Source organism: Caloenas nicobarica, chromosome 2 (assembly GCF_036013445.1).
Source record: "Caloenas nicobarica isolate bCalNic1 chromosome 2, bCalNic1.hap1, whole genome shotgun sequence".
Classification (NCBI taxonomy): Eukaryota; Metazoa; Chordata; class Aves; order Columbiformes; family Columbidae; genus Caloenas; species Caloenas nicobarica.
The window spans coordinates 3,254,037-3,281,397 of record NC_088246.1 but is presented as its reverse complement, the minus strand read 5'-3'; the positions used below and the strand labels follow the sequence as shown (position 1 = coordinate 3,281,397).

At 51.9% G+C, this 27,361-nt stretch overlaps 1 protein-coding gene across 1 annotated transcript in view; it reads right to left on the bottom strand.

Annotated features, from left to right (window-relative positions):
• The window catches only part of GJC2 (gap junction protein gamma 2), a 33,630-nt gene extending 14,633 nt beyond the window's left edge, over positions 1-18,997 (bottom strand). Inside the window, exon 1 of the mRNA XM_065629184.1 lies at positions 18,912-18,997. The gene's annotated coding sequence lies outside the window, so the exon portion shown is untranslated. The remainder of the gene's footprint in view (positions 1-18,911) is intronic.
• Positions 18,998-27,361: the final 8,364 nt, after the last annotated feature.

The following is a 27,361-nucleotide window of genomic DNA, read 5'->3' as shown; positions in this document are numbered from 1 at the left end:
ATGGCCACCAAGATCTCATTCCCACCAAAGAACCGCGATGAAACTTCCACCCGCTCCAGCCGGTGCAGGATGGAGCTGCCGAGATGTATTATTAGTTATTTAAAAATAACTAGCTGAGAACAACTTCCAGGCTCTGCAGGACAGCGGGCAGCAACTTGGAGATAAAAGGCGGCTCAGCACGGTCCCTGTGCCGTGGGTCACGCAGCCTTTCCAGGCCCTTTGCTTTCTAAACATGCGGGTTATTTATACGCACAGCAATCTCATCTGTCTGGTGGAAGCTTTTTTGGGACATCTGTGCTTCAGGCGAACCGAGCAACATCTGCTCCTGCTCCAGCCTCCTGCCCAGCAGGTCTGGCCAGGATCGAGTGGTTCCCATCACCAAACCGTCACTCATGGGCCAAACCATCACCCAGGGAAGGAAGCAGAGCTAAACCTTTTTTTCTGCTCACTTTAGTTGAAGAGAAGGCTGAGAGGGGACCTTATTTATGCTGATAAATATCTCAAGGGTGGGTGTCAAGAGGATGGGACCTGACTCCTTTCAGTGGTGCCCAACGACAGGATGAGGGGCAACGGGCACAGACTGAAACACGGGAGGTTCCATCGGAACACGAGGAGAAACTTCTTTCCTTTGAGGTGCCAGAGCCTGGACCAGGCTGCCCAGAGAGGCTGTGGAGTCTCCTTCTCTGGAGACATTCAAACCCACCTGGACACGACTCTGTGTGATCTGCTCTGGTGACCCTGCATTAGCAGGTGGGTTGGACTGGATGATCCCCAGAGGTCCCTTCCAACCCCAACCGTCCTCTGATTCTATGATTCTGTGACTTGGATTTATGGGTGGAGGGACCATCCTTTGCGACAGTCTCTGCTACCAGACACAGAAACAGCCCGTTTGCTCGTGAAACAGTAACTGAACCAACAACCACATCGATGGATGACAGTATCAAGGCCAACTGTGGACATCCCAGTGGCCTGTTGAGGAGCTGTGATGTTGAGATAGGAGGCAGCTGGTGGGAAAGGCCATCGTGCTGCTCAACTCACCCACCCCAGACAAGGACCCCTGGGGTCTCTTTGAGTCCCACCACGCTCCAGAGCTTAGCCCAGAAAAAGAAAAATCTCAGTTTTGCAAAATTCCCTCCTTCACCCAGAACTTTGGGCATTCTCCAAGATTTGGGACTGATCAGGGCTTGCATCGTAAGAACTCTACCAAAACCTCAGCTCTCTTAAAAACAAAAACAAACCAAAAACCAACCAAACAACAACAACAAAAAAAACCCCAACAAATCTACAGCCATCAGAAAAAGCCGTGCCAGCGTCTGCTGCTAAAATCTGCCTCATCGCAAATCTCTGTGCGGACTTTTCAGGACAGTGGTGATGACAACCCCAGCTCAGACATGTCATTTGAATGACAGAGACACCAGGTTTCTACCTATTCATCATCAAGTTGATTTTTTTTTTTTTCTGCATCCAGCTCTGCTTGTTGGATGAACCCAGGAAGGTTTAGATCTGGATCAGGACGTTGCAGTTGGTCTCTGGCTCTTGCAAGGACCAAACGGAGAAAATCTGGTCTCACGCATTTTTCCAAAGCCTGTGGGGGTTTTGGCTGCATAATGTAAGGATGTTTGGAAAACGAGGTGAAGTCTGCTTTATTTCATGCACTCTGAAAAATATAAACTCTGGCTCTGAATTGCCACGAAATTTGGACTGTGGTTCTGTTTCAGCCCAGAAGATAGACCAGAAAACAAAAAAAAAAAGAAGGAAAAAAGAAAAGAATTTCTGTTAAGTTTGCATTGGTTTGTGATTAGAGCAAAAAAACTATAACATTAGCAGAATGAATAATATTTCTGCTGAAAAACAGTGAAATGTGTCCATTGGCTAGCACTGATGACCACAGAAAGGTAAAAGCATTTCACTTTGAAAACGACAAAAAAAATAATCTGACATGATGAAATAACAGTAAGGTTTAAATTACAAAGCACCAAAGTCCAGAGGAAGCGCTTAAGCCTGGGCTGGAGAGCAGAAACAATTTATTTCAGCCCTTCCCAGTTGAAAATTTCACTGTGACGGATACATTCTTGAGATAAATTTCAGTGTTGACAAAAAAGCCCATAATTTTTTTTTTTTTTTCTGACGGGAGCCTTTCTGCTGAAGTTTTCAAGGCCGGCGAGATAACATGGGCCAACGTACTAAAAGGTGGCAAGAAGGGATCTGCAGGAATCCCCAGGGACGTGGCTCAGCAAAGCCCTTTATAGCATTTTTTTCCCCCGTGTCTGTTCCTGCTCCAAAGAAAGCATCTACCTCAATAGTCAGAGGTCAGATGGAGCAATTATTTCCCTTTTCTATTTGCTTCCCTTTCCTGAAGTAGCTGGAGAAGCAATGGGAATAAAAGGCCATCTCCAACCCCACCCGTCGGGGTGGTACCCGGCCTTCGTGGTCCCCATGTCTCTCCTGCAAACCCACCGCGGTTCCCCGAGTTCTCATAACAGGAAACAATAAAATTTCCAGCCGGCGTTCCCAGCCCTGGCTGACCTGCAGCACAACAACCCTGTGAAGCCAAGCCAGGCTCGGCCCGCTGTAGATCTTCCCCAATCTGTACAAAAGAGTGGAAAAAAAAAAAATTAAAAAATTGGGTAGAAATCAGAGGAAATCCATTATTTGGCGAAAAAAAGGGCCGGGAAAAAGTTCACGGCTGCTCCTCCATCTGCAGTTCACCGAGCAGCGGTGAGTTAGCGCAGGCAGGGCAGAGGAAAAAGGTCAGGGCGCATGGGAAAGAGTAGGGAATGCTGGAAAAAAAGCCAAGAGGACACATTTTTGGCTGCTCCAGAAAGGTATTTTTTTTTTTTTCCCCCACTAACACCTGTGGATGGGCAGAGATGCTGTGTTACGTGGAAGTTTGGAAGAGCCCCAGGAAAAGGGGGCAGGAGCCAGGGGAGCGGGGGCAGAGGTTGGAAGCTCATCCACGGCTTCTGGGTTTGAGTCAAGAGCTGCTGGGTGGGGTGAGGCCCATGGTTCACGCTGAGCATCCGAGAGGAAGGAAAACCCGGCTTTTCGGCTGCGTGAAAACCATGGACGGCCAGTGACTCTGCACGGGGATGAACATCTCAGTGATGGATGAACCCCCAAGTATGTTCTCAAGGGTGAACAGGGAAGAACTCCCAAGTAACAAGCGATAGGACAAGAGAAAACAGCCTCAAGTTGCGCCAGGGGAGGTTTAGGTTGGATCTTGGGAATAATTTAATCCTGAAAAGGGCTGTTGGGCATTGGAACAGGCTGCCCAGGGCAGTGGTGGAGTCACCATCCCTGAAGGAGTTTTAAAGATGCAAAGATGAGGTTCTTAGGGACGTGGCTTAGTGACAGAGTTGGGTTAATGGTTGGCATCTATGATCTTGACGGTTTCTTACAACCAAAATGATTCTGTGATTCTATCTTAGATGCAGCTTAATGGTAAAGACAACAAACCCCCAAAGTGAAGGTGGAGAGGTTGTGTCCTCTATGGATCCACACGAGCAAAGCAGGACGTGCTCAACACCTCCTCCAGCTTTCCACGCCAGATACCTGCAGATACACATAGGTTTGGTTTTTCCGGTGGGAAATGCTTTGCAACCACACAGGCTGGCTGCTGACCCTGAGACTTTGACTCTGTTTTTTTGCAGCAGTTCCAATAAGGAAAATGATGGTGTCATCACACGCCCCATCTGTCAGATACGGAGAAGTACAACAGCCACCACGACAGGCGGGACAACCTGGATACACCTGGCTGGGACGGTGATGTTCAACCAGCCCCATAACATGTAGCAAATCCCAGGATAAACTCTCCCACCAGGATTTAAACAAGGTTTCTATGAATTTGAGAAACCCAGGGAGATGCTGCCACTGCCCTCGGCTCTGGCTAAAAGGTGCTTTTGCCCCCAGTAAAGGACAGTGTGACCCACCACAAACCACGGCCCCATTTGCCAAAGCGGAGACTCAGTAGGTTCAAGGTGGATCCTGGCCTGACAACCACCTGCCCAAACCACAGTGCAATAGGGAAGAAGACTCTGGACTGGGGATTTGATGGAGGTTTCTTTCACCCCTGACTGCAGGAGAAGCTGAGCATGAAAACTGAGTGTTAAGTTATCTCAATTTCTTTACCGCCTCTAAAATCTCTGTAATTTGCCAACCAAAGTGCAGGTTAGAGGAACATCTTAACCCTAACAAGGACAGGGGATTGCAGTGAGCAAGGGTCCCACAAATCGGTGCCGAAACGGGACCCACACGATCCAGCCTAGGTATTTGAATCAGGTCCACGCTCTGTGTTGTTCTCATAATGCTCCTTCGTACAGCCTTGGCCATGGTCACCGAGAGACTGCCCTGTCCTACACTGTCCTCGGGAGGTGGTGGATGCCCCATCCCTGGAGACACCCCATGCCAGGCTGGACGGGGCTCTGAGCAACCTGACCTGGTGCAGATGTCCCTGCTCATGGCAGGGGGGGCACTGGGGGAGCTTTGAAGGTCCCTTCCAACCCAAACTGTTCTATGACTCCATGCTTTACTGCTTTAAATAACTGTGTGGCTAAAGACCACGTGTGGGTCTCTTTTGGAGGCGCTGTTGTGCTTGTGAGCAGGTTTAAGGTCATTTTGCTTTGGTGTTGTATCTGCCCAGGGTGTTGAGTCCCACTCTGCTCTACCAAGAACCTAATGCTGGTCTCCTAAACCCATCATCCAGCACCTCAGCAGGTGGACTGGTTGCAAGAGCTGAGGTGAAGCTCAAGGATCAGGACTTTTAAGATGAGCCAAAATCTTATCTGAACCAGAACATGTGCATCTGGGACATCAAACTTCTCTGCACATCCCAACACCCATCACTGGAGCATCTGTTGCCCAACCTCCTGGCTTTGGAGGAGCTTCTGACTTGCCAGGTCAGACAGAGGAGGCCACTCCATGAGCCAAGTGTTGTGCAAACGGGGAAAAGGCTGTGGATGGCCGCCAAACCCTTCCCTCCACTGTAATAACCCGTCCCTGCTCCATCCCTGAATAAACTCCGTGCTGCAGAACCTGCCACCCCAAATCACCAAAATGTCCTCCTGAGCTCAGCCCTGGCTACCTGGACACCAGACCCTTCCTCACAGTAAAAGAATCCAACGTCAACTAAATAAGCACATCGAAGACAAGAAAGCAAACACCAAAGGGAAAATATCAGACACCTGGATGTGACTTTGTGGCCCATTTTTTCATTACTATTAAGATCTAAACATAGTTAAAAGGGAAGAGAGAGAGAAAGTTGAATGTGATAAATGAGGAAACAAATGAGCTGGACTCGCTCTTGCCAATAGTTCTTAGATAACAGACAAAACAGAAAATAAAGAAAATAAGGAAATGTTATTACTACAAGCGCTTTCCTATTCTTCTGGCTGGGTTCCCAGCATGACCGGGGCAGGTTTCTACTCTGCTCACCAGGATTTATTGTTAAACCAGTATCACCATCAAATATTTAAATAACCACTTAGGTAATTACACGCAGAGATAATTCTACGGTCACGTTTACATGCAGAAAAGAGGAGGACGAGAGAGAGATGCCCGGAGGGGTGCCCGGTGCCGGGCGAGCGGTACGGTACCTTCCCCGGGAGCCCTGGGGACAGGAGCATCAGCGAAGGTTGGCCGATCTGATCCGAAGGCGAGCGCGGGTTGGGAATGGGACGGGAACCTTCCTGGACGTGTTTACATAGGTGGGCCCCCACCCGCTGACGCTGGAGAGGTCAGAACCTCACACCTCACATCTGGACACCACTGGGTCCCCCGTGCCAAGAAAGGAGACCGCGTGTCTTTTCGCCCCCAAAGCTCGCGGGACTGGAGGGGTGTTGGATCAGGGTCCCTCCTTCCCTTCCAGAGGTAGATAGTGGGGTGGAGGAGGTGGTCTCAAGTGGGAATGGGGCCAGTCCCACCTGGCCCTGGGCCACGCTGATGCTCAGAGCAAAGGTTGACTCTGTGATCTGCAGCACTAGAGGTCCAAGCCCTTGGGCACCCATTGGGGTGCTGGCAGCACCTTCTCCACCCCCTCCACCACAGTGGGTATGAGCACACACCGGCCTGTCTGCTGTGCTGGGCGTCCAGCTATCCAAACCCTACACCAGCAGCACCAAACCCTGCACTAGCTCCACCAAAACCTGTACAAGCACCATCAAACCCTACACCAGCACCACTGAACTCTACATCAGCACCACCAAACCACACACCACCACCACTAAACTGTATGTCACCTCCATCAAACCCTATACAACCTCCACAAAAACCTACAGCAACTCCACCAAACCCTACACCAGCACCACCAAACCCTACACAAACACCATCAAACTCTACACCAGTACCACCAAACCATGCACCAGCACCACCAAATCCTACACCAGCACCACCAAAACCTGTACAAGCACCATCAAACCACACACCACCACTACTAAACTGTATGTCACCTCCATCAAACCCTACACAACCTCCACCAAAACCTACACCAGCACCACCAAACCCTACACAAACACCATAAAACCCTACACCAGCACCACCAAACCATGCACCAGCACCACCAAATCCTACACAAACACCATAAAACCCTACACCAGCACCACCAAACCCTACACAAACACCATAAAACCCTACACCAGCACCACCAAACCATGCACCAGCACCACCAAATCCTACACAAACACCATAAAACCCTACACCAGCACCACCAAACCCTACACAAACACCATAAAACCCTACACCAGCACCACCAAACCACACGCTACCACCACTAAACTGTATGCCACCTCCATCAAACCCTACACCAGCACGACCAAACCCTACACCGCCACCACCAAACTACACACCACTTTCACCAAACCCTACAGCACTGCTCAGCCCATTATGTCCCAAGGTTGGAACCACCAGCCTGAGGGTTTGCCACAGTCTCTTCATGCCCCATGTACAGGGCTAAAGCAGACGCCCCGCAAATTTGCTGCCTGCCCACTCCTACCAAAGGATGGACCGAACTGGTCCCTGTTACCCAGTTGCCTTCACCCCATGCAGTGCTCGGAAAGCTGGGCTGCAGCCAGGTGCTCTTAGAGGTCCACCATGAGATGGCACCTTCCTTGCTGCCGTGTTACCCTCCCAGACACAGGACCCCCTGCATGACCCCCACCGCAGGAAAGCATCATCTCTTACAGCCTCAGTCCTGAATGACTACGGGTCCCAAGGTGGACAACCACTCCAGCAGCAGGTCGTGCTTCACCGCGAGCGCACGTGCTGCTTTGCAACAGGTTGCTCTGGGGAGCGAGGAGCAATAAAAAGCTGGAGAGAAGGAAGGATAATATCAAATACAGCTGTGAAAACAAAGATTTAAACCCTCTGAGCCCAGAACCAACCTTGGCTAACGCGCGGGAAACAACGCGCCAACATCAATTCCTCTCCTCGTGTCCATCCAACAGATATTTTTCCATGAATGAGCACGTTGGGGCGGAAGGGGAAGGAGGGGAGATGCAGGAGGAAGGAGTGAACAGCCCTTCCACGCCTTTCACTCAGGGGAACCTCTGCAGTTCATGGACAGGCAGGGCCGTGGAGCTGAGCCAACGATGGTCCAGAGCTTGGGGCTGATCCACGGCCTGAGACAAGCGGGCAGTTCAGTGAGGTTTTTCTCTCTTTGTTTGATACAACAGGCTGGTTCTGAAGGTAGAGATCTTGCCAAGAGAGCACCAGGCACACGGGTGCAGGTTTTGCTAGAGAAGTGAGCAGCTCAGGTACATGTCACCCAATCTGGGTGAAGATGTCCCTGCTCATGGCAGGAGGGTTGGACTAGATGAGCTTTGAAGGTCCCTTCCAACCCAAACCATTCTATGATCCTATGATCCTACTTCATTTTGTGATAAATAGCCCTTAGACATGCCAAGTCGGGGTCTCTGACCTACAGGCAGCTATTGGGACATGTCTAAGTTTGCTGCCGGTCAACGGAGGTCCATCCTGTCCACTGCAGCACCCAGCCCACCACATTTCAGTATTCCAGGAAACCCCCTGGAAATTTTCTGGAGCAAATAGCTGCAATCAGTGAGCTGGCCACTACCAGAAGCTGAGGAAAGAAGATGAAGTTGTGGGAGGCTCTTCTTGAAAATTCACTCTTTGCATCTCTGGTTCTTTCCCTCCCTTCCTCTCCGAGACATCCTCCCTTTAACCTCCAGACAGAAATGAAAAACCGCAACACCATCTGTGTTTCTGACAAAGACCAAGAAGCAACAACTTAAGGAATGTGAACCAAAGCCCCAGATTATGTTCTGCAGCATCGCTATAAGACGGGTCAGTTTGCACACAGATGGACAAGGTGGGCCATGCATGCAGCCATGAGGACCTGGAGCCAGCAGAACAGAGTCCCACAGCCAACAGGTGCCCAACTCACTGAGCCGTGGTGAATATGGAGCCTGAGAGCTTCCTTACGTTGTTTGAAAGCAGTCCTTCATCCATCGTCATCTTTTTTCCCTGGCTGCTTTTGGGTCCCTACTACACTCAAAGCCTGGGAGTCTTCACCTCAACCCTCTGGAGCCCATGTCAGAAAGGAGCAGGGCACCCCTATCTCCACCTCTCCCAAAGCCAACAGCACAAGGGACGTATATTTTTGGCTTCTCTCAAGCAATAAGATCCTGTAGACCACGAGCTCCGATCACTATCACCAGACACAGCCCTGTGATGGAGGTTGGCAGAGACACGATGGGAGGAGGGACTTGCCTGGTGGGACATAATATCCACACCAAATCCAGGAGGTCCCACAGAAGGTCTCTCCCATGGCACTGCCACCCTGTCCCATGTGGGGACTTGACCCCCAACCAGCTACATCACGGACTCCCACTTGGATGTGTCTCTCCTGCCTACGCCCTTAACTAAATGCCATTGCATCGCCTTGCCATGATCCCAGGCTCCCCCTTGAGTCCATCCCCACTGGGTTTATCTATGCTGCTGACCCCAAAAATGAGCAGACCTTCTACTGGCACACCTAAAGTCACATCTCACCACCTTCGGGACTGCAGATCTAGATCCCAGACAGCTCTTGCTCTGCTACTGTCCATTCAAAGGTCCTCACTCCATCCTCATTTCAAAAATTCAGCTGACCAAGTGGGTTTTCTCCTTTGGCCCGAGCCCTTCTCTTCTGCTCTTGATTTAATTGCCCAGTTGTAATAGCCAAGAATTTCCAAAACCTGGCGGAAAATTAGAGTCAGTGCAGGAGTAAAACCACCCCGGCCTTGGAGAACGGCGCTTTCGTTTCCTGCCAGCCATCCTCTGTCAGGCACTGAGAGCAAAAAACCTTCAGCCTTTCCAGCCACTAAATCACCCCGTTGGACTCGTAACGGGGGCAGTTGAACTACACCTAGTTCCAGCTATTGAAATGACGGCAACAGCCTCCGTTGCACAGGAACTGACCCCTTTGTGGTCGCCGATGCTGGTGGAAGTGCTGATGACATATGACCATTAGCGACTGTTATTAATTTCCAGTGGTGTTTGCTGAAGTTGGAGCCAGTGCAGAGCCAGGGGTGGAGGGACATAAGCTCAAGGGACTGGATGTGGGATGTGGGGATGCTCAGCCCACAGGGGAAGCCAAGAGCGGTGTGGAGGGAGAATTATGGCTTGGCTTGAGATTTAGCTCTACCAAACCACCAAGTTTCTGGAGAGACCTTATTGCGGCCTTTCCGTACTTAAAAGGGGCCAATAAGAAAGACGGGGACAGACTTTTGAGCAAGGTCTGTTGTGATAGGACAAGGGGTGATGGTTTTAAACTAAAGGAGATGAGATTCAGGCTGGACATGAGGAAGAAATTTTTGACCCTGAGGGTGGTGAGAGCCTGGCCCAGGTTGGCCAGAGAGGTGGTGGATGAACCATCCCTGGAGACATCCCAGGCCAGGCTGGACGGGGCTCTGAGCAACCTGAGCTGGTGCAGATGTCCCTGCTCATGGCAGGGGGGGCACTGGGGGAGCTTTGAAGGTCCCTTCCAACCCAAACTATTCTATGACTCTATGAAACTGCACCAGGTGTAGGCTGGTTAGCCAGGATGCTCTACACATCAGCACATCTATCGTAATCATCACACCGAAGTCCTCCATTCACAAACACATGACCTGGTTGGTGGGCTTCACAGGACCAAGAAACTGGATCATCACATTGCAGTGCACATAGAATCACAGAAGGTCCTGAGTTAGAAGGGACCTACAAGAATCATTGACTTCAACTCCTGTCCCTGCATATGACGACCCCTAAATTTACACCATATGTCTGAGGGCATTGTTCAATTGCTTCTTGAAGCTCACGGTCTCCTCTTGCAGGTCTCAGCAAAGTCTGTCCACGCAGCTACTCAGTCCATCACCTTCACCATCCTGGCCAGACCCAAAGACAAGTCATCGCTCCCCCATCACCTCCAGTCCCGCCCCGTCTTCTGTCCAGCTCCTACTTTTGGCATTTCACCTGATTTTATTTTAGATTTGGGAAATTACCAATTTAATCCTTTTTCACGCCCGTCTGTGCAACAGCCCCATTAACACCGTGAAAGGGAAGGGGAACGAGGGGACATCCAACCTCTCCGCCACGCAGCGGAAGGCAGCGGGCGAAACGTCCATCCCTGGGCAGGTCTGTTTGTGAAAAGCAATTACTGGCAGGGAAGAGGCAAATCCTGCATTCCCCAGCAAAGGAATCCGGATGATGTCACCTCCTGCCCGGTGGCAGGAGCAACCCTGCGTGCCGCGGCTCCCTCCAGACAGCCCCTGCCTCTGCTGCAAATATTTGGTTTGGCTCGGTTTTTGGAAGCTTCCCATTACAAGGCATAACAGCAGGATGGACTCTCCTACTGTAAGGCTTGTACCAGCGCATTAGCACGGGCCACAGGTTAATAGAGGCTCACCCTTGCCAGCAGAAGTTCACTGCAAGCAGCAGAAGTGGGGTTTTTTGGTTGGTTGGTTGATTTGTTTGTTTGTCTGTGGTTTTCTGTTCTGGTTTTGTTTGTTTGTTCTGTTTTGCTTTGTTTTGTTTCGTTTTTTTTTTTTTTTTTTTTTTTTTTTTTTAAATCTGTGGTGCAGTTCAGACTGAGAGGTATCAGAAGCCTTTTAAAATAGAAGGCTGCCTGCTCCACTAAATCAGTTTCAATCAAATTAGCTCGATTTTCTTAGTATATGTATCCAGATTGGAGGCATGTAAATGCGCCTCTGATCCTGTGGTTCTCTCTCCTTCCTTTTCTAGCAAGGTACACCTAGTAGGATACAACTAGTAGGATACATCTAGTAGGATACATCTAGTAGGATCGTAGAATCATAGAACAGTTTGGTTGGAAGGGACCTCCAAAGCTCATCCAGTGCCCCCCCTGCCATGAGCAGGGACATCTGCACCAGCTCAGGTTGCTCAGAGCCCCGTCCAGCCTGGCCTGGGATGTCTCCAGGGATGGTTCATCCACCACCTCTCTGGCCAACCTGGGCCAGGCTCTCACCACCCTCAGGGGCAAAAATTTCTTCCCCATGTCTGGCCTGAATCTCCCCTCCTTTAGTTTAAACCATCACCCCTTGTCCTGTCGTAACGTAGACATCCTTTAGGATGCCTAAGGCAAGTCGAGATCTTCCCTAACCAACTGGCTTGGAATAAAATGCGTTTTTTGCCTGGAAAGGGAATCCCAGAAGATGTTTCTAGGAAAAGGCTTGCAGGGGTATGGAGCAATTGTGGGGTGATCTGGAGGCAGGACCACGTGCAGCGCAGTGTGTGGATGAGCTGGTTTCGGTTATAAAAAAAGTACATTTAAGCAATCACTTTTAGAGGTTTCCCAAGCTGATGCCCTTTGCATCTGCTGATCATCTTTCCTATGCAGACAGGCTGAGTCGGGGTTGTTCATCTTGGAGAAGGCTCTGGGGAGAACTTTGAGCAGTCTTTCAGTACCTAAAGGGGACCTACAAGAAAGCAGGAGAAGGATTTTTACACAGGTATGTAGTGATAGGACAAGGGGTGATGGTTTTAAACTGAAAGAGGGGAGATTTAGATTAGATAGAAGGAAAAATACTCCCCCATGAGGGTGGTGAGAGCCTGGCCCAGGTTGGCCAGAGAGGTGGTGGATGAACCATCCCTGGAGACATCCCAGGCCAGGCTGGACGGGGCTCTGAGCAACCTGAGCTGGTGCAGATGTCCCTGCTCATGGCAGGGGGGCACTGGATGAGCTTTGGAGGTCCCTTCCAACCCAAACCGTTCTGTGATTCTATGATCTTGCTCTGCCAGGCCACGGATGCTGTGAGCATGGACGGGAGCCCCAGGCGTGATGCTCTGGCTCTCTTGGTGCTGGATGCATCCTCCATTGGCAAAATGGGTAAATCTGGATGGATCCCATCGCGCTGACGGGTGAAATCATCTCTCCATCCCCAAGGGGACCGCAGCAACCTCTCTGAGAAGGCAGGTGCCGGGCATTTTGCAGAGCTGCCGGGCAGCCCAAGCCCTCAATCAACCCTTCTACAATTAGCACAGGGCTTTAATCAGTGCTCTCTGTTGTTTTTAAGCTCCAGCAACAAGAGGTTTCAGTGAATATTTCAAACCGTACACAAAGTACGGCTTGCCAACATAAACACCGTAAAAACGCTCCCTATAAATCATGCACCAGAGTCTGCCCTTACTAGAACTATTAACTTTTTCTGGGATGGCTAAAAAAGCGCCATGGGCTGCCAGGAGGTTCTGCAGCCATGAGATTTGGGAGAGAGACACACGGTGCAAAAGCTTGCAAGAAAGCAGCTGCTCGGAGCAAGAGCTTCCTCCTCATCCTCCCACCTCGGGATCTCTGGGCGAACTCTGCTCACGCAGGACTAAATAAATCACCTCCACGCCCACACGTGTCCTGGCCAGCGTGCAAAACCTCGCATGTGTTTGCCGTTAAACGCTGTATTTCTTGCAGAAAGCCGCCTGCTTTTCCCTGCTGCTCTTCTGACCTGGCTGCATCCATCTCCTCCTGTTTTCCAGGGCATCCCTTGCTGCTGTAACAGCTAGAAATAAGGTTTTCTTGCAAAGTAGCATATTTGGGCTCCTCAGAACTGCCCCACGGACCCCCACAGCTCATGCTGATCTAGAGGAATGAAGCAGGAGATCAAGGAGATGAAGCAGATCTAGAGGAATGAAGCAGGAGATCACCTTTCCAAGGGTGGCCTTGGGTCACAGCTACAAGCCAGGTGGTCCTGTCCTCCTGCATTTGCCACCGGAGCTTTCTCTGATCTCTGGGCAGAAACAGCCGTGATGAAACCCTACAGCAGCCCAGAGAGGCGAGAAGGTCTGGAGCAGCCCCCCAGTGTAGGGACCAGCCCCAGTTGTGGTTTCTTTGCTGTGGGTCCCACCTGCTGAAAGACCAGCAGCACGGCTGGTATCAGCCCCAGGTCGTCTCCCAGGCTGGGGCCAAAGGAGAAGACACAGTCATCCCCCACTTCGCCCAAAATCCCAGAGGGATATCTCACCACCCTGGGGATGTCCAGGGGCTCTTTGACCTCCTGGTGAAGCTCCTCACCTTTCCGCTCGCATGGGGATGCTGGGCAGGTCTCCATGCCTTGTCTGGGGTGGTCGGATCTCATGCTCCACCAAACCGATGGTCTCCACCGAATGCTGTGTCCATCCCGTGCAAACATCTGGGTCTGCTCAACCAGGAGCCGAAGCTCCAGCTGCCCTCCTCAGCAAAGACCTTCTCGCTCCTGTTCCCCCAGTCCCGCTGCGTGCAAAATGCTTTCTCCAGGGAGTTTGCAGCCTGAGAGCAACCACCTCCCGTGAATCCAAGCCAAGCACACAACAAAGCCCCATTGAAGAGCAGTCTTCCTCCGGGTGCCCTTGGAGAAGTGGCTACATGAGCTCGAGCGGCTCCTCCCGACCGTCGTATCGCCGCTCCGGCAGCTGGAGCATCTCACCAGACAGCAGCCTGCCCCGGCAAGACTAGTCATAGAATCATTTTGGTTGGAGGAGACCCTCAAGATCATCGAGTCCAACCATTACCCCACCCCAGCACTGCCCCATGTCCCTGAGAACCTCATCTCTGTCTGTCCAACCCCTCCAGGGATGGTGACTCCAGCACTGCCCTGGGCAGCCTGTTCCAATGCCCCACAGCCCTTTGGGGAAGAAATTGTTCCCCAGATTCAACCTCCCCTGGTGCAACTTAAGGCCATTTATCTTAGGTGACCCTCAACACCTACGCGTGGGCAACCGAAACCAGCCTGGGGTGTCCCATATAGAGTCTGGGTGCTGGGGTCAGCACAGGGTCCTGGTGGTCTCTTCTTGCCTGGGGGACCCCACCACAACCCCAGGAGAAGCCATACTATCAAATGAGGTTCTTCTACAGCAGAGATTTTTTTGCAATGCCCGTGGCATCATCTTTTCTCTCCTCCCCTCCTCTTCTCCAGCATCACTTCCTTGGTTTCTTTATTAGCTTGATTTGTTTTGACTTGAAACTCTCCAGAACCGGGGCTGGCTCACGTCTTCCCCAGAGCCACGAGGTGCAAACATCCCACCCATCACAAGAGGAGAGCAAAGGGCTGCAGAAAGTCCCCGAGCGGGGAGACCTGGCAGAGCTTGCACAGGCCACCGGGTCACCGAAAACACTGCCAGGACCAGGGGGACAACGTCTGCTCTTGCATCATGTCACTAGATAGCGGCTCCTCCCCGGGGCTCGGAGCAGAGACGGGCAGGGGGGAGGCAGCGGGGAGCTGCCTGCGCAGCGAAGGAAACAAGGATGTTGGTTTTGTAGTGAACCCGGTTAACTATTTCTGTCTGGGCGCGCAGAGGAAAGGGCTGGGCAGAGCAGTGAGCAATATGAGCGATAATACCATTGTCCCCGGCAGGAAAAAAAAAAAAAAAAAAAAAATGTGCCCTGGAGGAATTTGGCTCAGACTCACGTTTTTTTGAACCGGCATCAGGTTTCCGAAGCAGAGGCTTCTGGACGCGTTCTCCAGGGCTGAAACCGATGGAGAACGTCATTTGGGGTTGAGGGTTGGGTTAACTCCGCGTTGACCCTGATGGTCAGAAGGAGAAGGGATTGAAGCACCCAAAGATGCTCAGGGATGGGCGGGAGCTGGCAATGATGCTTCAGCCCGGCGGCCCAGCCGCGGCAGAGGACCAGCCGTGTTTCTTGGCCATTTTCCTGTGATTTTATCCATTTCCATCCTGCCAGCAGCCCGCTGGTGGGCTGGCACGTGCCATCTGCGGCTCGTTGCCTTGCTGGCTTCTACCTCACGTTTGAAAAGGCGCTTTGGACAAAACAGGCACTTGTAAAGCTCTTGGCCGAGCGTGTCTTTAAGAGGGGATTGAAAGTTGCAGAAATAACAAAGTAAAGCAGAAACGCAGCCTAGGGAGACACCGAGATCCCTCAGTCCTTCCTCTGTTGAAATCATAGAAGCACAGGATGGCTTGGGTTGGAAGGGACTTTCAAAGGTCCCCCGGTGCCCCCCCTGCCATGAGCAGGGACATCTGCACCAGCTCAGGGTGCTCAGAGCCCCGTCCAGCCTGGCCTGGGATGTCTCCAGGGATGGTTCATCCACCACCTCTCTGGCCAACCTGGGCCAGGCTCTCACCACCCTCAGTGTCAAAAATTTCTTCCTCATGTCCAGCCTGAGTCTCCCCTCCTTTAGTTTAAAACCATCACCCCTTGTCCTATCACAACAGGCCCTGCTCAAAAGCCTGTCCCCATCTTTCTTTTAAGTCTGGAAAGGCCACACTAAGGTCTCCCAGAGCTTCTCTTCTCCAGCTGAACACCCCAGCTCTCCCAGCCTGTCCTCCCAGCAGAGCTGTTCCAGCCTCGGGTCATTTCTGGGGCTCCTCTGGCCCCTCTCCAGCAGGTCCATGTGTGTCCTGTGCTGGGGAACCAGAGCTGGAAATGGATCTTAGTTCAAATGGGTTTGCTGCATGCAAATTCAACCAGAAGGTAGGGTCTCATGACCCCCACTTCATGCTGGCTCCCATGGAGCAGCTGGGTCCCCTCCCAGCTGGTGGTGGCATGTCCAAGGGATCATCATGGACTAGATGACCTTTGAAGGTCCCTTCCAACCCAAACTATTCTATCATCAGCCTGGAAAAGAGAAGGGGAAGATCTCACAGGTGTGTGCAGCTGCCTTGTGGGAGGTTTTAGAGAAGGTGGTCCAGACAATTCTCAAAAGCACACAATGAAAAGCCAAGTTGCAGCCAGAATGATTTCAGCTGGATACGAAATCAAAAAGTCTCTGTGACAAACACTGGCACGGGCAGCTGCTGGGATCTTCACCCGTGGAGATAACTCAACCGGACAGGGCCCTGGGCAGCTTCCTCAAACCTGGCCCTGCTCCATCACCTCCTGAGGTACCTTCAGCCTCTGCTGTCCTGCAATTGCACAACTCACCCTTGAGATTCCGGTCAGTCCCCCCCTCGCTCAACATCTCCCACACCTCTGCAGCCACCAGTGGCCGGGAGAAGTTGGCAGCCCCCCAGGAGACTGGTCTGGCTAACGCAGGGTCACCAGAGCAGATCACACAGGGTCGTGTCCAGGCGGGTTTGAATGTCTCCAGAGAAGGAGACTCCACAACCTCTCTGGGCAGCCTGGTCCAGGCTCTGGCACCTCACAGTAAAGAAGTTTCTCCTCATGTTCAGATGGAACCTCCTGTGTTTCAGTCTGTGCCCGTTGCCCCTCATCCCGTCGTTGGGCACCACTGGAAGGAGTCTGGTCCATCCTCTTGACACCCATCCTGAGATATTTATAAGCATAAAAAATTGCCCTAGCAAAGTTAGAAGCTAAGAAGCTGTAAGTTAGGAGTGAAATAGCAATTGGCCCCCATGTACCTAATTAATTTATAGGACAGGGCTCCTCATTTTCTATCAATTTTCCCTGTCCCCTGCTGCTACAGCCCCAGGTTTCACTGGTGACGTGCAGCAACCCCACACATAATCCTCTGTTTTCTCTTTTCCGGGCAGCAAGGAGCAGAAGCCACAGCAGTTTACGTGGCCGGTCACCAAGATCTCCAAGCAACAGATCAGGTCAAAGGGAACTGCACAGCCTTAAGAAATGAACCTTGTGTTGGTTGGATGAACTTTGGGTGGAAAGCCTCCAAACAAGCCATAAATCAGGAGAGAGGAGAGTCCTCTGCAATGCTGGGACCTGCAGAAATACCATGTGCGCCGTGTTCCACCTCCGCAGAACATTACAGGGGAAGGAGGGGTTTCCTTATTACACACCAGAAAAAACCTTCTGGTATTTCGGTCTTGGACAACGCCCAAGGATTGTCTCAGAAATAGCTCTCATAGCGTGCAGGAGCACAAGGAGCAGATTCCCCATCAGCAGCGTGTCCCTTTCCCCACATTCCCACCCGCCCGTGACTCACTCCAGCCGGGTTACCTTGGGATTTCCTTCCTCTGACTTTTTAGGAGGCTTCAGCCAGAGGACAGGTTGCCCTCCTGTGGCATTTCAAGGTAATTTGGGTGGAAGGAGAAGGTGACCGTGGCCTCCTGAGACTCAAGGGGCTCTTTGCTTCCCCCTGGTTGGGGCATGGGGGTGATCGCTCACCCTCTGCCAGCAGAGGACACGGTTCTCTTCCATTAAGCACAGCTTAAATATATTTATTAAGCCAAGCTCCTGCGCTTGGTATAGATGGAAAGGGCATTTTGGGATGGGAAGAGATGGAGCCCCCAGGGAGTGCAAGATAAATGTCCCCCGACCATGCATGGGGCACAACATGGACTGGGAGAGCTCAGGTGGTCCTTCTATCTCAGGACATCCCTTTGGACAAGTGCTGGTTGCAACCAAGTTTGCTACAACCGTACGAGCAACCTGGAGGTAGAAGGAATGTAGCAAAGGGTCACCCATTAACCACAAGGAAGATCTCAGGGTTTTAATGAGGATGGATTTGATAAAGGCTACAACATCTCTAAACAAGGTTCATCTAAGGACCTCGAGGCATTGATGGAGGAATGCAAGTTGGAGAAGGAGATCTCACCCCAGAGGAGCACCCTGTGTGTTTGGTAGCCAACAGGAGAGCTTTCGCTCAAGGTAGACCCATTGGCCAAGAAGATGAGGCCACCAAGGAGCAGGTCCAGCTCCTGCTGGTGGTGATGCTGCTGAGCTCCTGCCTTCCCCGTGCCTCAGTTACCCCAGGAGAGAAGACACCTTTGTGAGGTTCTTTGAGATGGGAGGATGAAAAGTGTGCTCACATCCTCGGATATTATTTAAAAAACAATACGAAATCACCTTACAGAGAACCTCAACTTATTGATGGACCCTTTGTCCATGGCTTAGAGACACCAGATGCAAAACTGCATCTTCTGCTGGGGTGAGCTCCTGCGGGTGCCGGTCTCTGCCTGGTCTTTAAAGACCAGCTTGTGATGCATGAGAACATGTCACCTCATCTGACGCTCCAAAAATGAGCAGGTTGCAGAGCCCTAAATTGGGTGAAGCGAGCAGAAGCCTCAGAAATGTCACCCAAGCGACCAAGAGCAGGACGAGCAGGACAACCAGACCCCAAAGCACCTTCCTCTCCTGAGATGGGGAGGAGGTTTGGGATGCGGACTGGCCAGAAAGTCCCAGAGAACAGATGGGTTTCTTTTAGGAAAAAGCTAAAACACCGATGGTTTTAATCCCAAACTCCCTGGAGATGGATTCGCACTGCCCCGCGCGACAGGGGATGATTTATGCCGACAAAACGTGCACAAACTGACGCCAAATAGGGCTGTTTTGTCTCTTACCGCCGGCAGAAAAGGCAACACGCGAGCGTTAATTCACGACAAACGCGTTCCCCGCCCAAGCGATGGAGAAAAAGCAGAAAATTAAGAGCAGAAGAGAGCGGGGTGGGAGCAGAGCCGGGTCCAAGCAAAGGGAGGGGGAATCTGCAAAGTGCCGCGAATCACAGAAATGAAATAAAGGAGAACGGAGGGGGGAAAAAAAAAACAAAAAACCAAAAAAACCCCAAAAAGTAACATACGGAGAAGCGTTGGGCTCAGTCCTGTGCAAAAACCGTGCCATCCTTCCCCGCCGTGGCGTGCGGAGCCGCGGCAGCTCCCGCTTCTCCTCCCCTCCCACCCCTTCGAACCCAGATCTCTTCCCGCTCCACCAGCCCGGAGACGGTGACGTGGAGACCGACACCGCAAACCCATCGTGCCCCGGGACGGCCGAGGATTTCTTCCCCTTCCCCGTTCTGATTTCTTTGTAACACCCCCCAAAAAAAAAAACCAATCCGGGAAAAAAAAAAAAAAAAACGAGGATGTGGCGATGCCTTCAGGAGCCAAGAGCAACGCTGCAGGAAAAGAAATCAAATTATTCAAATCGTCTAAGGGTTTAGGGCTAATAATAGGAAAAAAAAGAGAGCTGCTTGGAGCAGGAGAGGCAGAAAGCGTGCTGCCACAGGATGAGAAATGCTGCCTCGTTGTTTGGGTTTTCTTTTCCTTTTTGTTCAAACTGCAGCAAAGCAGAAAGGAAAAAACAGCTGCAAACTCGACCTGTCCTTACAGCCACAGTAATATCCAGCAAGCAGCAGCAAAACCCTAATTTTTCCCCCTGATTTTTATGTCTAAACGAGCATCGCAGAGCTCAAATTTTGCATGTTTAGCATTTTAGGGTGGCCGGGGGCTCCCTGCCCGCCCCATCCCCGATTCTTTTCATCCCTTTGCTCCTTTCTCAGCCCTGTGTTGCATGGCAGGGGTGGGCGCAGCTGGCAGCATCGCCCTGTTTTGTGGATAACATCTGGAAGGGAAAACAGCTGGAAGGGGGCAAAAAAAAAAAAAAAGGGACATTTTCTTCCTCCTGTTTTCAGCCAGAGCGTTTTTCCCCCCCGTTTTTGCGGGTTTGGGGGTGATGTTCCAACAAGCAGGGATTAAATAACCGCCGCCGTCCGGAGGCTGCGACCTTTGGCGCGTTGTTATCTGCTCCTTCGCCTTGCCAGCTCGCATGAGCCGATGGCTGATCTCACAATAATTGATGTTTTCCTTAAAGGCCCCGTGCTGCGAGGCGAGATTTGGCTTTTCAGGGGTTCAAATCAACAATGTTTTCTTGCTCACTGCAATTAAAGAACTCCCCCCCGCACACACCCCCCCAGGAAAATTAGCAACCTCGGTACAAAGGTGGCTCTAAACCTTGAAAATCTGCAGATTTTTCAGTCTCCTCATCGTACGGGAACCCTTTGCACGTCCCTCGGTGTTTCTTAAGTAGCACCCACCATGTGAAACTACTCAAAATAACTTGTTTTTCCTGGTTTTAAGAAGGGATGTCCTTGCTCCCCAGCACAGCTGGGATGGGGCGGCCAAGTTTTCATCCTCTTATTTCATTTTTCAAGTGTGTTTCTTTCTCTCCAGCTGCTTTCGGGAAGGAACGAGCTGGGAAACAGCCTGGCTGGTTGCGATGGGGGGATGCGTTCCCAAAAGGGGTTTTTAAGAGGAAATCAGCTCATAGGATGCTCCGGGGATGGAGGAGGATGCAGCACTTGATGCTGGTGCTGCCCTTGACACGGCCACGAGCTGTAACTTCAGCCCAGATTAAAGTTTTTCAAACCAAATCTTGGGTGAAGAAAACACCCTCACCGCAAAACTGTTTAGGGGAACCCTTTTGTAGGCGCCCAGGTTGAAAACAGCCTTGAATATGCTTCTAAAAAATCTCAGCCTTGCTCTGGAGCAAAACCTCGTCCAGCCTTGCTTGGAAGAGTTTCGAGCAAAACTCTAGATCCAAATTTTAAGGGACGTGTTTAGCACGTGTTTAGTACAAAACGTTTTATAGGCATAAAAAGAAGTAAGACAACTTTTCTGGATCTCTATGTTGACTTTATATATATGTGTGAAATACAAAAAATATCCTATATATAATATAAATAGTATAAAATATATTACAAGGATCAATGAAACAGTGACGTGAGCCCCCGGGATGAGCAGCGGAGCACCCTTTTGCCCCTAAATGCAAATTTTCCTCCCAATTGGCGATACCTCAGAGCCACATCTCAGCAAGGGGGCGAATAAGACAATCCTTACCTTTCACAGCCAGGAAAAAAGTAGGTGCGTCTGAGCTGTGGCTCTTCACCGCATAACCGGAGACCTCCTTGGGGGGAAAAGCCCTGCAGCACGACCGGCCACAGCCCTGCAACAAAGCCAAGGAGGAGGCGATTATTGCCGGGCATCTCTCTGCCAGGCACAATACGGCAGCGTTTCAGCGCCCGCGCTCAATGCTGTCATTGTCCCCTCCGGAGCTGCGGCACAGGGTGAAGCTTCTGCTCCTCTGCAAGCTCCCAAAGGCTTTGTCACAGAAGCACAGAATGTCAGGGGTTGGAAGGGACCTCGAAAGCTCATCCAGTGCAACCCCCCCGCCGGAGCAGGAACACCCAGATGAGGTTACACAGAAGGTGTCCAGGCGGGTTGGAATGTCTGCAGAGAAGGAGACTCCACAACCTCCCTGGGCAGCCCGGTCCAGGCTCTGGCACCCTCACCGGGAAGAAGTTTCTTCTCAAATTTAAGTGGAACCTCCCGTGTTCCAGTTTGCACCCACTGCCCCTTGTCCTATCACTGGTTGTCACCCAGAAGAGCCTGGCTCCATCCTCCTGACACTCCCCCTTTCCATATTGATCCCCATGAATGAGTCACCCCTCAGTCTCCTCTTCTCCAGCTCCAGAGCCCCAGCTCCTCAGCCTTTCCTCACACGGGAGATGCTCCACTGCCTTCAGCATCTCCGTGGCTGCGCTGGACTCTCTCCAGCAGTTCCCTGTCCTTCTGGAACTGAGGGGCCCAGAACTGGACACAACTGTCCCGCCACTGGAGAGGAGCAGGAGACTTTGTTTTCCGCCTAGGGCAGGATAACAGACCTGGGGACTGGGGAGATTCTTAGTTTTGCCTCAGTGATGCTGTTACACTATTGCTGGGTGTGAGGATCCTACAAGCAAGGAAGGAAACGGGGTTATTCAAGGGGTGATAGTTTTAAATTCGAAGAGAGGAGATTTGTGCTAGACATGAAGAAATTTTTTTACGGTAAGGGTGGTGAGAGCCTGGCCCAGGTTGGCCAGAGAGGTGGTGGCTGAACCATCCCTGGAGACATCCCAGGCCAGGCTGGACGGGGCTCTGAGCAACCTGAGCTGGTGCAGATGTCCCTGCTCATGGCAGGGGGGGCACTGGGGGAGCTTTGAAGGTCCCTTCCAACCCAAACCACTTTGTGATTCTATCAGACAGGATCTTAGCTAAAATACTTCATGGGTACAACAATGATGGAAAGATTGGGTTGAGAGCAGGTGTTAACAGCTCAGCGATAAAACAGAGGGATGCTCTGGGTGGTATTTTGTAGGGATCCTTCCAGGGACTTTGCATCTGGATGCTGCATCCAGTGGAGAAGCACTTTGAGGAGCTGGTGGTGGCCACCAAGACGGTCAGGGCTGGAGGATGGGACCTGTGAGCTGGGTCTGGTCAGGCTGGAGAAAAGCGGGGGAGACCTTATTGATAAATGCCACTATGAAATGGGAAAGTGGCGAGAAAACAGAGCCAAACTTTTCTCAGAGGTGCCCACGGACCAGAGAGGCAGCAAGTTTGCTGCAGCAAATATGATAAGGCTGGTGAAAGAAAAGCCTGCCTGTTTTTAAAAACAGCACGCGAGCTGCTGGAAGAAGACCAGCGAAATTTCTTCCCTACGGCGGGTAGGACGAGGGCGAACAGGTTGGATTTCAGCAATAAAACCAGCAAAGAGCCCAGAGATGCTACCACGGCGGTGCTGTTTGGTTTATTTTTGCTCCTACCTGCCAGCTCTGGGTCAGGAGCGGGTCCTAAAGCTGACAGGGTGAAGCTGCAGTGTGACGGCCACAAAGAGCAGCAGCTTTGGAGGGCAGACGGGGTGGAAAAAAATGCGGTGCATTAAACAACAAAAAGCATATATAAAAGCAAATTAAATGTGGAACAGCTGCTGTGATGGAGCAGGGCTGCTCCCTGGGGATGCAGCACTTGGGAGCTGGGAGGAGGGAGCAGAAGGGACGTCCAGCCCAGGTCTGAAGCCACCAGGATGTCCCTGCTGGCCGAGATGACCGTGGGTGTCATGGCTTGCTGGCCTCCACAGGTCAAGCTACTGTAATAATTAACAATCAGATAGCGAATTGATGAAACACGCGAGATGACAAGTTCTCTCACCCCACAGACACTTGCTGTGGCTCCCCGGGGAGGGCGATTACCCCACCGGTGTGACCAGTGACACCAGTCTGCCCATCCCACCTAAATCCAGGTGTTGTTTTCTCTCTCCAATCCATGCCACCATGTCCAGAAGGCACCTGTGAAACCACCGCCACGTTCAAACGCAAGGGACGCAGCTCGAGTAACCTGCACTTCCAACCAGGAGAAATTATAAACCTCCCCTTTTTTTCCTCATTTTACACCCAGTATATCCAGCTCAGCACGTTGCTGGTTGTAACTGGGGGGACTGAAGCATCACACTTGGATTTTTGGAGAGCCTCCCCAGCCAGGCTCAGTCCCCATCACCTCGGTGCTGGTTTTGCTTTAGGGAACCAAGGACATCGCTGCGGTTGGATGCCCACCACACAGGCACTTTGCTTTAAACCAGCAATAATTATTTGATAGCAAAGTGGAGCAGAAATCTCAGCACTTCCAGGGGATACCTACAGCTTAATGCTGGAGTGAGGATTCGGCCACCGCGGGGGTGATGGTGGGAGAACGTCTGCTCCATCCTTCCCTGTGCTTCAGCTCCCAGGGGTCTCCTCCCTATGTGGGTTCACTGAAATAACCCACTCAATGAAAAGAAATACAGAAATTCTACGAGCTCAGCCTGGGTGCCGGCATGTTGCATTTTGTGCATCCTTTCTTTTTTATCACTTTCCTAGCAGCCAGGATGGGGAAAAGTAAAAACCGGGAAAACATCTTGTTCCTCCCTCCTTTCCTGCCCGGGGAGAGAGAAATCAGGCATTGGAGGGGGACGCACCCCCCGTTTCACAAGCGTCCGGTTGTACCAGTTGTCGCCGCACGCAATCTGAACTGCAGATGGCTCCTGGCTATTCACGGGGCCGGAGCCACGTCCCGGGCAAGCGGAGTCACAGCTGCTATTGTCGGAAAAAGCTGAGCGTTTATTGGGTTGCCTAATTTTTTAATTTTTTTTTTTTTTTTTTTTCCCCCCCCGATTTTTGGAGCGGGGCTGAGTTAAGGAAACGGGGAACGCAGCTGGCGTTTCGGCCCGGACCGGTGCGTGCCGTGCCGTGCGGAGCCGGTCGCGTTTACGGATCGACGTCCCGCGCTCTCCAGGGATGACACAGTTGCACATCCAGTCGATGAGGCTGACCCAAATACAGCGCCCAGCGAGGCGGGCACAGCCCGGCTCTTACCCTCACGGCACGACTCCTGTGAGCACCTCGGAGCACCACGTACCCATGGGATGCTCCCCAATACCAATTCTCTCTAGAGAAAACTCCGTTCTTACCCCATAATTTGCTTTCCAGCAGCAGCGCGGTCAAGGGAAACAAGCCCCCGAGGAGTGATGTCTTGGCCGGGGGTTGCTGGCACGGGTCGGGTCCCACCGAGGTCAATTAGAGGGTTGTTAATTGTGGTTTTTTAGGACATACCTGGTGTTGGTGCTGGCGGGTGTCTCAGCGCGAAGCAGCAGCAGCCGGGACGTGGTGGTCACCTCGCTGCCCTGCGGGAGAGCACGGAAAGGGGCATCAGCATCCATGGACAGGGACCACGTCACCCAGTATAAGACCAATCTCGGCTGCGGACCACTGAAAATGCCCCAAAATCCAGCATGGCTGGATTCATAGAATCACAGAATAGTTTGGGCTGGAAGGGACCTTCAAAGCCCACCCAGTGCCCCCCCTGCCATGAGCAGGGACATCTGCACCAGCTCAGGTTGCTCAGAGCCCCGTCCAGCCTGGCCTGGGATGTCTCCAGGGATGGTTCAGCCACCACCTCTCTGGCCAACCTGGACCAGGCTCTCACCACCCTCATTGCGAAAAATTTCTTCCTTATGTCCAGCCTGAATCTCCCCTCTTAAGTTTAAAACCATCACCCCTTTTCCTATCAGTACAGGCCCTGTTAAATATGTGCAACGAACCCAGGCCGGCTCGCAACAAGTCTTTTTTTCCCCCAAAAAAACTATTTCTGACGGCACCCGGGTCGCTACAGCCACAGCGTGATCCATCACACACCGTCCCCATGCACTGACCTGAGCACGTCCCATCACACCCGGGACGCTAAATCCCAGCGCTCGGAAGCAAACATGCAGACTGAGCCGGGCACCAATGAGAAAACAAGCAAACCACGTTTATTCCTCTTTTTTTTTTTTTATTTCCCTTGTTGCTTATTTTATACGCCGGCCGCCCAATTATTTCCCAGGCTGGCTCTGCCCCGCGGTGCCTTTTTGCAATCGCATGGAAGGAAGCTGGAAAAAAAAAAATCAGGGCTGCCTCCAAAAAGCAGCGAGATGCCAAGAAAAGGCACGGCAAGGACAAGTCTCTGGACCGTGGGATCATCGGGGGTGGCGTGATGCTGGAAGGAGCCGCAGGCAGACGAGTTTTGGGCTAATTTTGGCTGTTCGAAGCTATTCTGGAGCATGGCTCCAGCCTCTCTTGGCTTTCCCCGGGATGATTTGGGCTTCCCCGGGGATGATTATTTGGGCACAGGCTTTGGGGACAGCCTGACCTCGCGCATCCCTACATGACGTCCTTCCCAGGCAGCATCTCGGTGCCATCAGGTCAAGAGCAAGAGGTCACCTCAAAGCCACCAACCCCATGGTAACCCCTTGAAACATTATTTCTATCTTGGGTGGGAAGGAGGGTGGGAAAAGTGATCAACTCCTATCCCTAAAGCCACGTGTCTCAGCCCAAATTCAGCAAAACTCACAAGAGTAAGACTGCGAAGCAGTCGCTTTGAAGCAAAAGTGCGATGGGGATTTATGTTTTTGGTGGGTTTTTTTGGCATTGGCTCCAAAATACCCTCAACCCCAACCAGGGAGAAGCCTCAGGGCAGGTTTTATTACAGCTTTTCCCTTCTCCTGCAGATGAACCTTCCTCCCGCAGCATCCTCCTCCTCCAGGGATGCAGAATGAGGTGCTGCCACACTTCCCAAAGCATCTTGTGGGGCTGAAAAAAGCTGAAGTCTGTCCAATTTTATCCCAGTCCAATGGAACAGTGAAAAAAAGAAAAAAAATCTATATATATAAACCTTTTTCTGACATTTCTGCAAGCAACCCAGGAGCAAGGCCGTTCTTTCATACAGTTATACTCTGAGACAGAGCGACTGACATCTCAGCCAAAGAGAAATTCACACTCAGAGGTCAGAAATTCATCCCCATGGGGCCAGGTGCCGAGGTTCTTAATGGCTGTTGGGATAACTAAATAAAACCACACTGGGCAGCATTAGTTTCTTCTTGTCCTTCACCCCAAAACTCCCCAGACCTGTTGGTTGGGATGTTCAGCACCTTCCTGCCTGGAAGATCTCCCAGCTGGGATATAAGGTCCCCCATGTTTAATCACAGAAAACCCTGGGGCAGGGAGACTCATTTGACCCCTCAATGTCACCCCCAGCCCCACCTCAAGCACCAGGAGGACCCCGAATTCGGCAACCATCACAACCGTGATGCTCAGCGTGGTCCTCACCTTCCCAGAGATGCAGGGATGGCTGCGCCCCCAACAAGACGGTGCCAAAAATACGCATCCGGAAAGGTATTTATGTTTGCAAACGCAATTAATAAAATAGACACTCCGTTTCGAGGAGGTAGAAATTAAAATCTATTTCAACAGGTGCCTTCGCCTGCCCTGTTGGGAGATTTAAGGTGCAGCACGGCCCCTCCAAACCACCGAACGTGGAGAAGGCACAGCCGACAGCACCCAAAAATGACCCCCAGAGATGCTCCGCAGCCCAATCACCCGCTGGGCGACCAGCCCAGCCCCAGTGACCCCATCCCGGTCCCCCCCCCACCTCCCACAGCCACCCCGTCCCCTCACATCAGTGCTGGGCATCCAGGCGTTCGCCGCTTCTGTCCGTCAGACACGGTGGCAGCCGCGAAAAACAGGTCACGCGAAGCAGAGCGGGGTATTTAGGATTCCTCTCTCTTAGCGCCAGGGGAGGGGGACGCAAGTGATATAAATGACTTTTTTCCCCCCCACTTTTTCCAAGCGCTGGCAGTGCTGCCATATGGAAGCATCATCCATTTCCATTCCCCGGTACCACTCACCTCTCCCGACAGGAGCCCGCAGGGTGGTGCTCTGGGCGCTGGCAGGGCTGGGGGCGCAGCGGTGGGACATTTCCATCCGGTGACAATGCGGCAGGTCCCCGGCGGCAGCTGGAGACCACCGGACTGAGGCCAGCGCCGCGTTCTGCGCCGCGGCGTCCGGCCGCTCCGCGGTGCCGCTGTCATTTCTGCCATCTAGAGGGGACGTTTCCCCACTGCAAACGCGTCCCTCAAAATGTAACAAAACCC